The sequence below is a fragment of the Centropristis striata genome, chromosome 19 (genome assembly GCF_030273125.1).
Source record: "Centropristis striata isolate RG_2023a ecotype Rhode Island chromosome 19, C.striata_1.0, whole genome shotgun sequence".
Taxonomy (NCBI): domain Eukaryota; kingdom Metazoa; phylum Chordata; class Actinopteri; order Perciformes; family Serranidae; genus Centropristis; species Centropristis striata.
The window spans coordinates 16,362,695-16,378,103 of NC_081535.1; positions in this window are offsets into that span (position 1 = coordinate 16,362,695).

Genomic DNA, 15,409 nt, shown 5'->3' on the forward strand with positions numbered 1-15,409 from the left:
TCTATGAAGAACAAGCTGGAGGGACATATCCTCTAATAAATCCATTTTCTGATTGCAGATACTGCGTAACCAATTCTTTTTTTTCTTCTTTTTTTTTAAGTAAAGCAGCAACAGATATTTTCTGTTGAAGTAATCATTATTGCCTATATATTCTTTCCCTGTTAAGGTGTTCAGCAAAATTCCCTGCAGCATTCAAGTCTGGCCCCTGCAGGCCATTGAAGCCTACATTGTGCTTTTCAGTGATGCTGTCCACCTCCACACCTATGCTGCATGTGGGTGTGTGGAGAGCAAAGTTCTTCTTCATGGTTTATTTGTACAAGGCTACTTTAAAAAGACTACTGTATCATTTGCATCGGAAGATATTGCTTGCCTTTGCATTGAGTATGCAATGCTGTATTACGGCCGAGTTACTCACTTATGCTTCACTTACATATACTACATACTGTATATTCTCTTTGATTAGCTGTCTGGAATATGTAATACATAAATCGTGTCGTAAATAATGCAGCACAACATACATGTATTCCATCTGGATTGTAATTTACTGTTTGATAAGCAAAGCTAGGTTTATCCATTGACTCAAGGATGCTGCAACACTTAGTGAAGCCTCACTTGCATCATTCAATATTGTACGTGTTTTATTACTTTCGAGCCAGAGAGACCCTTTAGTGAATACTCATCCACAGACAAAATATTTAAAATCAATAAAATGTAATTTATTTACTAAATTATCACCGCTCCCTGCCTTATTTTTTATTCAAGAAGCCTGTGATGCTCCCTATAAATGATGGAAGCAGTCAGGGTTAGGAACACTGCGTCGAGCCGTACTTGTAGAGTCATTCACCTTGGTGTGGTGATTAAAAGATCACAGTAAACACAACTGTTAGTGTCAAATTAGACTCACCTTGGATTTCTTCGCTGAATCTTACAAGATGCTGTTTCTATTAGGTCTGATCATTTTCTACTGCAATTACTAATAAATGTTCTTTTGGAAAGGTTGGTTATAATGAGCATTCAAGTTTTGTTTTGATAAAAGAGCAAGAGGGGGGAGTGGGACTGCATTGACTCCTCATATATCAAAAGCTCTCACTAGATAGACAATATTGATCTGAGATGTGGAAAGGTAAAGCCGGTGGGAATCCAGAGGCAATCTCTCTTTTATGTATTCTAAAACCTGCATTGCAGCACATTTTTTTCTCTCTAATAGATGTAAGGGTGGATGTCAGAACTGTTAAATCTGTGTTTGTGTGTCTGTTTGTATGTGCATTACAGAAAAAAAAAATTGGTTAGTGAAATATCAACATCGCCTGTGGGAATGATGGCAAAACCTGTAAAAATTTCCCATGTTGCAAAAAAAACATTTAATGGCTGTTCTTTGCCAAGGACAGTGACAACCACAATGGAGCTAATTGGGGCATATCTGGGGTCTGCATTTGACAAGCAATGGCAAAAAAGTAAGGTTATCCACAGTTAAATTGGGAGGCCTAAGTTTACGACAAGGTCAGACAAAATTGACTGTTTTTTCCTGCCTTGCACAGGTGGATGTATACATATCTGGCTGGTAATGGAACTAATAGGATCCAGGTGATGGACAGTTGTCAAACTCTGTGTACCTGGAGGCAAGAGGAACAAACTGATTGCAAAATGAATTACTGTTTCATCTTGCCATAAAATATTCAACCTTCTCTTTTAAACATTAATACATTTTATACATAATACATTTTACCACGGAAATTCTTTCATTCTAGGACTTTTTTATTATAATCTTCCTTGAATGAGTGCAGACGATCTAATTACTTTCTGCTTAAAACCTAAATTGTACATAATCAGCACATTATTACATATCATTATACATATGTTGTACAGCATTTATTTATATCCAGTGGAGTGCATTCTATACTCCGGGAAGCCAGGGAACTCCTGGAGTTTGTTGGCGGCATGCTGAGGTCTCACGCAGATGTGGCAAGCAGAGAGAGGATCACCTGCTGCTTTGTAGTGTACTGCTCTTACAGTGGCTCAGCAATGTTGGAGTCGAACAGGTTCAATCGAGGACATAGCCTCTATGAAAGTCTGTACTTTAAGGGCCTTATTTGCATTTGGGGGGGGTTATGATACAATGGGCCCCTGGGCACAGATATGCAGAAGGCCCCACCACCAGTCCTACATGTGGAGCAAAACACATGGACTTTGTAGTTCTTTAGATTCTTTGATGTTGTTTTGTGTTTCTTTGAAGTTGCTGCACATCTCTCTGTTAGTTTGTTTCTTTGTAGTCACTTTTTTATCACTTGAAAGCTGTTTTGGGTCTAATTTTAGTATTTTCCTTTTGCTCCTCTTTGTTGTTTTGCATCTTTTTGTAGTTGTTTTGTCTCTTTTTAATGTCTTTTTTGTTGTTTTGCATCTCTTTGTAGTTGTTTCATCTCTATTGTCTTTTTTCCTCTGTTTTTAGTTGTTTTGCATCTCTTTGTAGTTGTTCCGTCTCTCTTTTTTGTCTTTTTTTTGTCTCTATTTGTTGTTTTGCATCTTTTTGTAGTTGTTTCATCTCTCTTTATTGTCTTTTTTGTCACTTTTTGTTGTTTTGCATCTCTTTGAAGTTGTTTCGTCTCTCTTTATCGTCTTTTTTGTTATTTTGCATCTATTTGTAGTTGTTTCGTCTCTCTTTATTGTCTTTTTTGTCTCTTTTTAGTTGTTTTGCATCTCTTTGTAGTTATTCCCTCTCTCTTTTTTGTCTATTTTTGTATCTTTTTTAATTTTTTCTTTCTAGTTGTGCTGTCATTTTACACATTCATTTTTGTGATTAATTTGAAATATTTATTGTGCTCAAAATAAAATAAAATAAAATGAAATGAAATAAAATAATGCAAAATAAAAGCTCCTTACTGTGGCAGGCTAAGTTTTAAACATACGGTGAATAAATTGATGGGAAACTGTGGATCCTGAGTTCATTGGTGCAGTAAGAAGAAATAACCTTTTAAATGTCCTATGACTTTTCCCTGACACTTGGGCACTGACAGTACACACCGAGTCAATTGTGCATGTCCAATGTATCCCTAGAATGTTACATTTTCCAGCTCATATTGCAGGAGCCTTGAAGAGGATGTTCATGTCTCCCAGCTTTACATGGTTGTAGGGATTTAATCAACTAAAAGGTAAGACCCCCATACATCATGTGGCAGCCATTGCACGTCTAATTATAAATTATATTTACATGACAGCACAACTGGCAAGGACAAAGGTTCATGTTTTTAGTTAGTTGAAACTAAAAATAAAAAAATATATCACCATGAAATGTCCCTAGTTGTCGATAATTATTTGTCCCTAATTATATACATTAAGGCAATTATTATTGTCTCACAAGGGTTGAGAAATTGAGAATATGCAAATGACGCTTTCTCTAAATAAATATGTGCTAATTTGCATACATTTCCAGGACAGAGTAAAGCTCAGTTCAAAATTCTTGCTTCATGAAAAGTTCTGAAAGTTGCTTTATGATATGTAAAAAATGCATGTACGTATGTTTGTATATATGCAGAAGTAAATAGACAAAGTGCAGTGAAAAACAAACCAGAATTAAATAAATAATAAATACAAGGTATCTTTTGCGGAATCTGGGATTTTTCAAAAATATATGCCCTAATTTGTGCATGCATACTGTTTTTGGTCACATTATACACTGCATCCCAACTGTTTTGGTAATTGTGTTTGCATATTGAATGTTTTCTTTCCACTAGTCGGAAATAAGAGGATAAAAATAGCCCCAAATCTCAGAAATCAACCACTGCATGAAAAAATGTTTTATCCATACTGTTTCTGGCCTTAAATTCAATATTATGTTGCAAACTCGATGCATTAATACAAATGAAACGATAAAATCTTTGAATGTCAGCATCAGTAAAACGGGCTGCTATTTAACACAAGTCTCTCTTTCTCTAACTTGAGTGCTTAATAAATTGCTATGGAGATAAGTAAGGCACACCTCATCACTTGTGCTGGACAGGTAAAGAATAGGATGTGCTCATTGTCTGCAGCCTTTGAAGAATTACATTACTTCTAGCCTTCAATCAAGAAACAATAGGCTGTGGTGCTCAATTGTGACCCCTGCTCTGGTTAGATGGCGGCGCTGTTAGATTGTCCTTTACTCCACTCTGCATGGAAGAACTGTGGTCCATCTTTTGCACAGTAAGCTTTCTGTCACAAATCCACTATGGCTTGACCGACCCTTTTCAAATCTCCAGCAGAAATAAAGAACAATTTTCACTGTTACTATGAACGACTGGAAGTCACCTCCCTGCTGTCCCCATCCAATCAGATTTAGTACAGCAGACAATACACTAGTTATTATATATAGGCCTACTATTTTCTACTCTGATTTGTTGAAAGCCCACCCAGACTCTCACTGACATACAGACTGACACCCTTGGTTATCAGAAAATAGCACGCTGTCACACCACTGAACCATTAAAGCACGGACACCATTATGTGGACTGTGCATTAGAGCTCTTCTCACTGAGTGGAAGGACATGAGACTCCATTATCCACAGTTTCACTAGCGCTGTGAGCAGATGTGATCACAGTGGACATGTCAGCTTCACTTATACTTGCACTTGACATTTGAAATAATATGACCCTTTGATATACTTTGGCCTTCTCAGAAGATGACACACTGAACTACAGCTGAGTCGAAATGCATTCATTTCTCTACATTTGAATGTGTTATTTCAAAATAGAATTTTTTTTACCATTGGAATGCATCTTATGACTGCAGTGACAAAAAAAACAAGTTTTTGTAAATATAGGGTATGCATCTTGAAAATATTCTATGATAATGACGCAAAGCTAGAGCATATAATTATGCAATTAAGAACACATACTTGCTGAGAATAACACACAATATTTGTTATGACTTTGATGAGGCCAAAAGGTGAATGCTTTCTTTCTTCCGCAGTATTGTTCAGTTGTTCAGTGAACTTGCCTTCCCCCGAAAAACAATCACATTGTTCATTTGTACAAGGAACTTATTACAACACATCTAATTTTGTTTATCATTATTATTATGTGGTGATTATGAGCAATAAAAGTAAGGTAGTATAAAGAACAATAAAGTCCGTTTAGGTTGGAGACGGACATGTGCAATACAATTTATATGCGCAAGACAAACTATCTACCTCGTCAATAACTTTGTAGCATTTTCAGTGGTCATTTATTTATTTTTATATTTATTTTCTACATCACACGTCCTTGTCCTTGTTTTTGTCCTTGTTTTAGCTCAGTCTTCTGACATATTTTGTGGCAGAACACTGTTTGTAGTTTTAACATAGTTTGTTATGATTGTTTTAACTATGCACCTTATGCAGTGGCACTCTCAATTTGGTTGTATACTTGACTATATAATGACAATAAAGGCTATTTGATTTGATTTGAGGTCAAGGTTGATGAATGGATCAAACAAACACAGGACATTGACCCAAGAGACTATTGGTTGTGTCCTGTTTGAAACCAAAATTCAGCTTTATTTAACTATAGAGACTGTATCCCAAATCGGACACCATTCTTTACTGTATCCCAAATCGGACACATCTGCAATGCCGCACTTTATGGTGTTTTCACAGTCATTCCGAATAAGATCGCCACCACCAGTGTAGGTATAATTGATTTATTCATATTTAAGAATCTACATACGAAAATTAATGTATGTACATGGAGATTTACATGTCTAATTTCAATATGAAAGCAACTCTGATGAGAGAAAGCAGTAAGAACGCTCGGGCGACACTCAGGCGACGATCTTAAAAGTACATCTTTGTTTTTACTGTACTGTATTTTATTGTGAAGGACAGAAGTGCGGTCTGGGTGTGTTGATAACGATGGTTGATAAGGATGTTATTTATTTGGCTTACCCAGAAACATCCAATTTCCCCCGAAAAACTCAGAAGCCCCCATTTGTTGAGAAAATGAGAAAATCCAAGTGCCAGACTTGGGATACAGTTAGCGCACGGCTAATTCACCGGCATTAGCGTCCTTTTGCCGACTCTGGTAAACCCAAGGCTAACGTACATGGTTAGTACAATATACGGTTCGAAAGATAAGAAGTGAGACTTTAGTTTGACACCATTTCATTAATTGGAAGCATAACATGATCATTTATATTAGTAGTTAATGTGAAATTTTGATAGAATCTTAGCCGAACGGTGTCCGATTTGGGATACAGTTACACTATGTCTTGTACAACATTGTTTACGTAACTTAGTCACATACTCAGGCACTTATCGTACCCCAGTCTATGATCTTTGCCAAAACCTAACCGAGTACTTAAGGTGCCTAAATCTATCCAAACAAAGTTCACAACTTAAAACTGTAATTGTTACATTCATGTATAAAGATATATTGACCATCTGCCACAGCTAGTGGCACAGGGAACACTCCTGTGGGCCCATGTTAGAGCAACATTTTCTCATGAACAGATTTGTATAATGTCCTACAAAATAATGATTGCGGTTTCAAAAACCTTGGTAATGCTGTGATACAGAACTAATGGACGTGAGCACTAGTCTTCAAAGCCCTCAGGATATTAACCCAAGTTAAGTTTTATGCTTTATGAGTACTGATGCATCTACTTTGTGAGGTATTCTGGTCATAGTGGAGAGTGAAAGTCAAATGGGCTTCCATACAGATGCTGGTGCAGCGACCATAGCCAGCACCAATGTGTTTGTTGGCCATGATTGTGCAAACTGATTTCCCCAATAAATCAAACTTTGACTCTAAATAGTGTGAGACCTAGCTTGGTGGTTAAGCAGTGCAAATGCATTACGGTGTGATTGAAATGGTTTTCAGCTTGGGGCACATCTGTCATCTGTCCACTCTGTCTCTGCAACAGCTGCTGTCATTTACTTCTCACTTAATCCACCTAGTGTGTCTATCCAGCAAATATGTTTAAAGGCTATTTCTCAGCTAAATCACTTCATCACAAATGTCACTGTTTGGCTAGACGAACTCAACAGTTGAAAGTTTTTTTTTAATCCCTCGTGGCTAGAAGAGAAGCTGATATTTAATGTATTTTTCAGAAAGCTTACTGATCAAAAGAAATTAATTCAACATGGAAAAGGAGGGGGGGAAAATCAGCATCCTCTTTGCAGTAATGAATCCTAACTACTTCAGCGGATTAATTAATTTCTTCCCTGAAAGAATTACTTTGTTATTTCTTCATTTGGTTTAAAAATATGCTCTTAAATTGTCTGACACAGGTTCACAAGGTGGTTGTCGGGGTCAGGAGTACAATTGTAGACTGATAATCTGTACCTGCGAGGCAAAGAAGAAAAAAATAACAGAAAGGAGAAAAAAATATGTAGTCATTTTCACGATGCAATTCAAAGAAGACTTGCAGCAAAGTAAATTTGCAATATTTAATGAGAAATGTAAGAAAGTGTTTCCTCTTAGTGCTACTTAGATGTTTTGGCCAGAGGCTGTGTCTGTAATCCCTACAATGGGTTCTCAGTTACGGCAAAAAAATAAGGAAAACACTGTCTAGAACACTCAATTAGGATTAGACCTCAGGACATAGATTTACATTAAGTGTTTCCCTCTAGAACTGCAAGACATCAATATGACATACAGCCAAATGACTTAATTCCCTGTGATTGGCATGGATGTTAAGGGCACATGGCTTCAACGTGTTTCCTTGTTTGTGGGTTGTTGTAGTCATTTTCTGTGGACACATGCAGAGAACTTTGTAAAGTTGTTGTTTTAGATACATACAGATCTTTCAAAAAAGGTTTGACATTACAGCCTACAAACTGATTTATGCACACCCACATGCAAACACAGAAAATTGGTTTGATAACATAGCATCCGTACAATTAAATGAAATGGGAAACGAATAGGTCCAATCAACATGACTTCCCAGCTGGCAGCATATTACCATTTACATGCACAGTCTATACTGCCCTACAAAGTCTAACTGAAGTAACTATGCAAAGGGCAAAACTGAGAAAAACTGCTTTAAAGTTTTTTAACTGTACAGCCAAATGGGTTATAGGTAAGTAAGTGATATGACACTTATTTTAACATGTATTGACAATGACATTTTTATGCTCAAAAATCATGACGATTTATTTGACCTTTGACCTAAAAATGTAGTTACTGCTCTCTGGTTTTGCATTGCTGTAAAAGGTTCTCATAGTAATGTGAAAACAGAGTGCAGTAACAATGTCTTCTTTCAGCTTTTATATTTTGTTTTCAATTAACAAATATTTTCAAATTGATTTTGTTACAAGTGTATTTAAAAGTGTTTAACAACTCTATTCAAATATTTGCATATTTTAGACTTAATATTATAAACAAATGTTATATTTCAGTCTTAATATCATTTTACCCCCTTTTTTTTTTACTTAATCACTATCTAGATAATAATTTCCCTATCAAATAAACTTAGAATTTCTGTTATTCTTTTTTTCACTATTCAACACAATGAAGAAATTCAAGGCTGCACTGTATCACAGTCAAAGCAGACCGTCTGCTTTGGCTTTATGTTTAAATTTGTATATATATCCAAATCAGACCGTGGTAAGTGAACTTACTGAGGTCTGCTTTGGTTTTGAGATGGATTTTGTAGTTACTGCAATTTTGATATAATAGTTTCTCTGAAATAAAGTAAAATTTAAATCTTAAAGTTTGTCACAAGATAAAACAGACATCAAGGAGTTCATTTTTAGTTATAATTCAATTTCTACCAAAAATGTACTTACTGCAGTTAGGCTTTGTAGGACAGTATAGCCTATACATAGTAATATAGCTTTACCACTGATAGGGTTTTATTTTTCCTTACAAGTTCCAGTTATTTTCTTTAGATATGTAGATATATATTAAATTCACATTTACATACACAACATAGTCATCTTTATGTACGTGATACATACATGATAGTTATTATTATACTAATAAACTGAAATAAAATTAAAAAAACTCAAGCAATTATAGTTTAATGACTATGTCAAAACTCTTCCCACTTACACTGACCTCAGTATTGGCCTAATGAAGTTCTTATTAGTGCAGTAAGATACAGTGCATTGTGTGTAGTTAGTGAATATTACACTGAAAACTTTCTTCTGAATGGGAATACCAACAATTTTCTACATAAGAGCCAAATTCCCAGGCTGCTATTTTACTGCATTCCCACACTAAGACCAGTCTGTTCTGTATCTTTACAGCATGCTATTGAATAATGGTGTCAATGACTGAAAGAAGAATAAAACAATAAAAGCAAAATTGGAATCAATACTTTGATATAAGAACTTCAGACCTACAAGTTGGATGTGTGTTTTGCTTGTTTCCTTCTGATAGAACTTGCTGAGGTTTTAAGATCCAGCATGACTGTCAGCTTGACTCCTTGTAGAGGAGCACAGACTGCAGAAAAATAATAGCCTCACGCTGCTGAGGATGGCAAAGGAGACATCTCTGGAGGTTTAGGCAAGGGCTCACCTTCCCTATGGGCAGGCATGTAACTGGCAGAAAAACTTTGTCCTCACGAAGAAATTATTTTTATTTATAGGCCAACCAGAATAATAAATGTCAAATGAAGGATTCCTTTAAAGGTGAAATGCAGATAAGTGGTAGCTCTGTTTTTAGGCTTGATTCAGCTATGAGGCATTAAGAAAGGCATTATTGGTCTTGCTGTGGGGCTGTATTGTATTGGAAACAAATACAAATCTCCATGTTAACTATTTCAATGTTGTGTTTTCAGTTTTTAGACATAGTGTGGAATTAAAATAAATGGCTTTGGGCTGCTGCCTACAAGATGGCACACAGGTTCATTAAGCAGCCTAATACATTTCCAAGACAGAATGGCAATGAACCAGAAAAGGCTCAGTTAAGTTATGTATCCACGCTAACTTTACTTCGGCTTTTCTCTCTGAAATTCAAGAGTTAACTTCAGAACTTTTAATAAGACAAATGAGGCTGGTGATTATGTTCTCTGTTGCCTCTCAACATCCTATAATGCAATGAGACATTCTAATTAAGACATATTTTGGGAAACCATTAGGGAAATCTGAGAGAATTCCAAAACACCATACAATCCATAAAGCACAGAGGAAGAGCAGTGCTCCAGCAGCTTTGGAGTTATTATAGATTTAGACATTATTCACTCACTGCTGGTTGAAATATAACTATGACCCTCAGCTAAATGTTATTTGTTGCTGTATAGTTGCATAAGTGTTTACTGTATAAATGTGATTTTAAAACATGATTATCTGCAGACAACCTCTTTCATTTCAAACATACTGCAATGAGGTCTTTACTGCTTATGAAACAGGGTCAATGTAATACTGATGCCTTCTATGACCTACACAAACAAACAAGACCATCAGCGAGATAGGCTATTTCTTCTTAGTTATTCTTGATTGTTGTCAGTGGGTCAAATTCCCCACAAATATGAAATGATTTGCAGCGTGCAGACTGGAAGAGCCTTTGTTTACATTTTCCCAGGCAGAGTTTGCCAGTGAGTGGTATATTAGCAAGTTTAAAGGAAGCAGGAGGATATTTTTCTGAAGAGAATTTTATTTTTGATGCTATATTTTTGTGGTTATGGTTGATACTGGGGCATGATCAGGCGTGCTGATGGCGGTTGCAGAAGCATTTGACCCCATTCATTTCAATCCAAAATGATAAAACTTCTCACGTGACTTATTACCTAAAAAAATTCTTAGGACAAGAGTATGGTCTCAATCGCTATATATATATATATATATATATATATATATATATATATATATATATATATATATATATATATATATATAAATAAAGGACATTTTACCGGTATGGTTGCATAACTTTGACCCTTTCACACTGTATTTTCACTTCAACATTTTGTTCATTAAAAATGTCTTGTTCAGCGTTTGGTTGTACTAATAGACACTCCAAGGAGTCGCTGTTCATTTTTCTTTGGTAACTTACGTACATTTAGTTTTTGCCTCTTTGCTAGCCAAAATGAACATCCCAGTTAATGCTAACATGAATTATTAGCAACTTCACTGTAGGGTGTGTAGGTGTGTAGTCAGTGTCGTCAGATCCCTCTCGCTCCTCCACAGTCCAAATATAGTCTGCTCCCCAATTTCTGAAAAAAAAATGGCGACACAAGATGGCGATGAGTGTAACGCTGAACTGGATGCCTGAAACGGGCAGTCCACAAACCAATGAGTGACGTCACAGTCACTACGACCATCATTTATACAGTCTATAGTAAGGATCAGCAAGGAGATAAGGGAAAATAACTGATTGAAGAACAACAAAAAAAGCTAAGAGGGACATTGATAGAGTAAGGGCAAAAACAGATGGCGAGAAATGCTAGATTTAAAAGTAATATAAAACTTTTTATTTATGAAATACATGTGACATGATTATGCATCACTATATAAATATACATTGGTGACTTATACAAAGTTCACTTTGTTTCATTATCAGCATACCACAGTTATTAATCTCACATAGCTGCAGATAGATACAGCACCTCATCGCTATGAATCCTGCAGACAGCTAAGGAAAATAGTATGAAACGTGCTGCGAATGACATTCAGAACATTATTATAGCAGTGAACAAATATTTGCTATGTAAAGATATCAAAGAGTGAAGGCGTCCGGAACAAAGAAAACAAAGTCACACTCCCAGTGTGTGTTTTAATAAAAGTTTCTCTGTTCTTTGTTGTGGTAGCTAACAACACCTGCATATTGTGCATGTGAGTATCCAGTACATTCAAAAGACGTGTCTTTATGTGACGAGTTGGGAATAGGACTGGGAGCCATGTGGAGGCCTTTCCGGCTCAGACTCTGCACCATAGTTATGCTCTATATGCCATGTATGTGCAGAACCTTGAAAAATAAGTTACACCTTTCTTTCACTCACTTGCAAAACAAATGAATCATGCCATATCAAGACCCTTATGGCACAATGCATTGGTGCTCACAGAAACACTTTTCTCCTCAGCAGCTGCCAGAATCAACACCAAATTAAAGTTCCTTGCTGTTGCTTCAAGTTAAAACATGACATTTTTGCAGATATATTTAGTCTGTCAGTTACCTTCCCAACATCAATTTTCTCACCCTGAGGAGGGCCTGGGTGATAAATTATAGTTTTCAAAAATGTAATATTTGCTAAGGAAAAAAACCCTACTGCAAACTGCAGCACTCTGAAGATCATTTTTTTTAACTCCAAACAGAATCGAATCTTATTATATAGAATGTTAATGTCATATAGTATTTAGGACTAATTGCTTTAAATGATTCCTTTTAACAAACTGGCTGGGTTTGTATGCATATCACAATGTGTAAATGCTGAATATCTGGCCTTGACAACTCTCAAACAGGGAGAGTTTTAAATGCTTTAGACTCACATGCTGGTGTGAAGCAAGTTCAGGCACTCCTCATTATTGCCCTTGGAGCTGCATCTAATCTGGCATCTATACTGCACAAGGTGAAGAAGTATTGATCCCTGGACACGGCATGTGTTGAACGAACAGTAATGAAAGCAGCAGTGAGGATTGAGGCCGTTTATTATATAGAGGCTTTGCTCTTCCTGCCGCGTGCTCTTAAGGACATTGTCAATACAGTCTGTGGCTCTTTGATAAGCCTTTTGTACAATGTGAATCATTCTCATTCTGAAATCATTCAGCATGTTTGGTATCAAACTAAAAAAAAAAGAAAACTAGATCCTTAAAATTGTTGTTTATCTTCACACTGCTTTTCAAATTATCCTCCTCAGATTTAAGATTATATTGACTATTTTCGGTGGTACAATCGCAGCCACTTTCATTTTCGTTCATCGAACACATTTTTCATCCCCCCTCTGCTACTGCACACCATTTATAACCTGCATGATGTGATTTAAAAATGGAAAATTGCAACAAATAATTATAAAATGTTTAATTGATGTGCTTAACACCTTGGTTTTGCATGCACTTGCCCCAAGAGAATACCAGGTGTTTGATTAATCCATCTAATTGTCTTGTTTTAAGAGCTCAAAGGCTTCAGGAGAGAATACCACTCTAATTTATGGACAAAATCAGCCTTAACCAAAGAAGTGGTGCATTACATATCTTAGCTGTAATTTTTGTAAGCACAGCATCAGTGTGATTACTTAACTGTCATCAGTCAACAGGACACATGCGCTCTAATGTCATTAGTGCTAACAAGCTTGGTGGTGTTGTGCATCACAATGACAGTATCAGCAATTCAGGAGCTGCTGATTTCCATGGTAATGGTACACTAAGTTTTAGAAATCCTCACTATGATTGAGCTACATGTGGGAGTAGGGATACTGGTTTTCAAAAGGTATCTCAAGGGAACCCTTAAGGAAATTAGTTAATGGTGCTCACATCCAAAAACAATTAACTGTATTGATTTGTAACTGCTTTCACTTCGTAGTGGAGACACTGATATCAGTGTTAACTTGTTTTTATTCATTTAGTGTCAGCAAAGAGAACACTGTAAATCATGTGTGACCTATAAGTCTGGGAATTAATGAATGTTTATTATATTTATTTATCATATTATTTATTTTACATTATTTTATTTTAGACATGAAGTGTCTAAAATGAATGGATATATGGAAGTAGGATTCTATGAGGTACTTATCCATAGTCAGTTTATAACATACAGTTGATGGCAGTTGACACGCACCTAGTTTGGAGAAGCTGCAATGTACTACAGTGGACAAAATGTATTTTAGAAAACTTAAAAGAACACAGTTTAAGTGTATGCTATGTTAAAAATATTTTCACCACTTCAACTTGCCCTGTTTCAGTTCATGAGGAGGCAGCGGTAGACCAGCAACTATTACATTCTGTAAGGTAAAATTGCTGTTTTTGTCTGCGTTCAGTTCTGCGACCGTACTTGAATAAGCCAATGAGCTGAAAATTAAGTTGGATAAAGCTACAGTTTGCAAACTGAAAGTTGCAATAACAATTATAAAACACACAGAAATAAAAGAGTATTTCTTAGTTAAGTTTAATCCAAAACTTATTTAAATATGCAAGATTACTGTGAAAACTTACCTCATACCTCTTCTGGGGGTGCTAAAACATAAAACATTTAACTCCTTGACGTTATCTATACAGAATCATCTCACTTGAGATAGTTTTACGATTGGCAAGAAGTCTCTTTTTGTCCTTTCAAAATAAAAGCATCCAGTATCAAAAAGTCTTTTGCATAGTACTGTATGCATGCAGCAATTAATTGATCGTTAACTTTATAGTTGTTCGAGGTTGGCAGGTTTCTTCCAAATGCCCATCCCTACCATCCACAGCAATACATTAGCTTAGCTTCTGTGTCAAACTGGGTAAAAGCTGACCGCCATCTACTATAGGTAATACACTGTCTATGGAAAAGTACCTCATAGAACCACACTTAAAATTCTGAAAGGTCCTTGAAGGTGAGTTAGCAATCCCATCATGTATCGGACAATGTTAAAAAGTTGACAGGGTTTGTAGCTTATAGGATGGATATGACTGCTTTTCAATATATATGAAGTCATTTTGATCACATCATATCAGGACTTATTCATAAAAGAGACCTGCTCTTAATTCAAAATCCAGTCAGACTCCTTAGTAAAATGGAATGAGTTCATCTATTCTTAATACAGAGTGGTGAATTTGTTGCTCTCCATGAAAAATGATAGACTGCCAACAAATGATGCTGGCTGATCTTGACCTTGGCACACCTTCTTTGACTCCCGGTTGTTTTATAAACAAGGCTGCCATTCATCTTTGTCATTACTTTCCTGGTAATTTGTGACTGCTGAGCTAAACAGTGTTAAATTGGACATTAGAAATCTTTACAGAAACTGTGTCTGTTTCCCAAAAATTGCAGAAGAAAAGACAAATGTCTGTTTCACTTTTTTGCTGTTATCAATTGAAGCTCAAGTGACAATCTGTGGCTCATGAAAGGTTTATATTCGCTGTTATCTTTCCCATGAAAAATCCCTCCCAACAATGGGATGTGATGCTTTCCTGGCAGAAGAAAAACAACAATGACAAGACCAGTGCAGAAAATTAAAATTCAAGCTCAGAGACAACTCGGTACTCATTAGACATTTTGACACCCCAAATAAGGTACAGTGCAAGATTGCTACAGCAATAACTGCTTGGCACTGAACACCGCGTTTGCCTGGGGCGAAATATAAGGATCTCACAAATTGCCACTTAAAATGAGACAAAATACTGCCACTTGATATTCCTGTGCAAGTGTGTACTGTGGTGGTTTATGGTGCCACCTGGGCCATGCAGAGAGCAGCTTGTATATCTGACAAATTTAATATAATGCGTTCTAAAAAAAAATACAACTGCAAGAACAGCTATGAAAATCACAGCAGAGGCATCACCTCTTTGACACCCTAAATAAGCATTTAACATGTCCTGTCCACCTT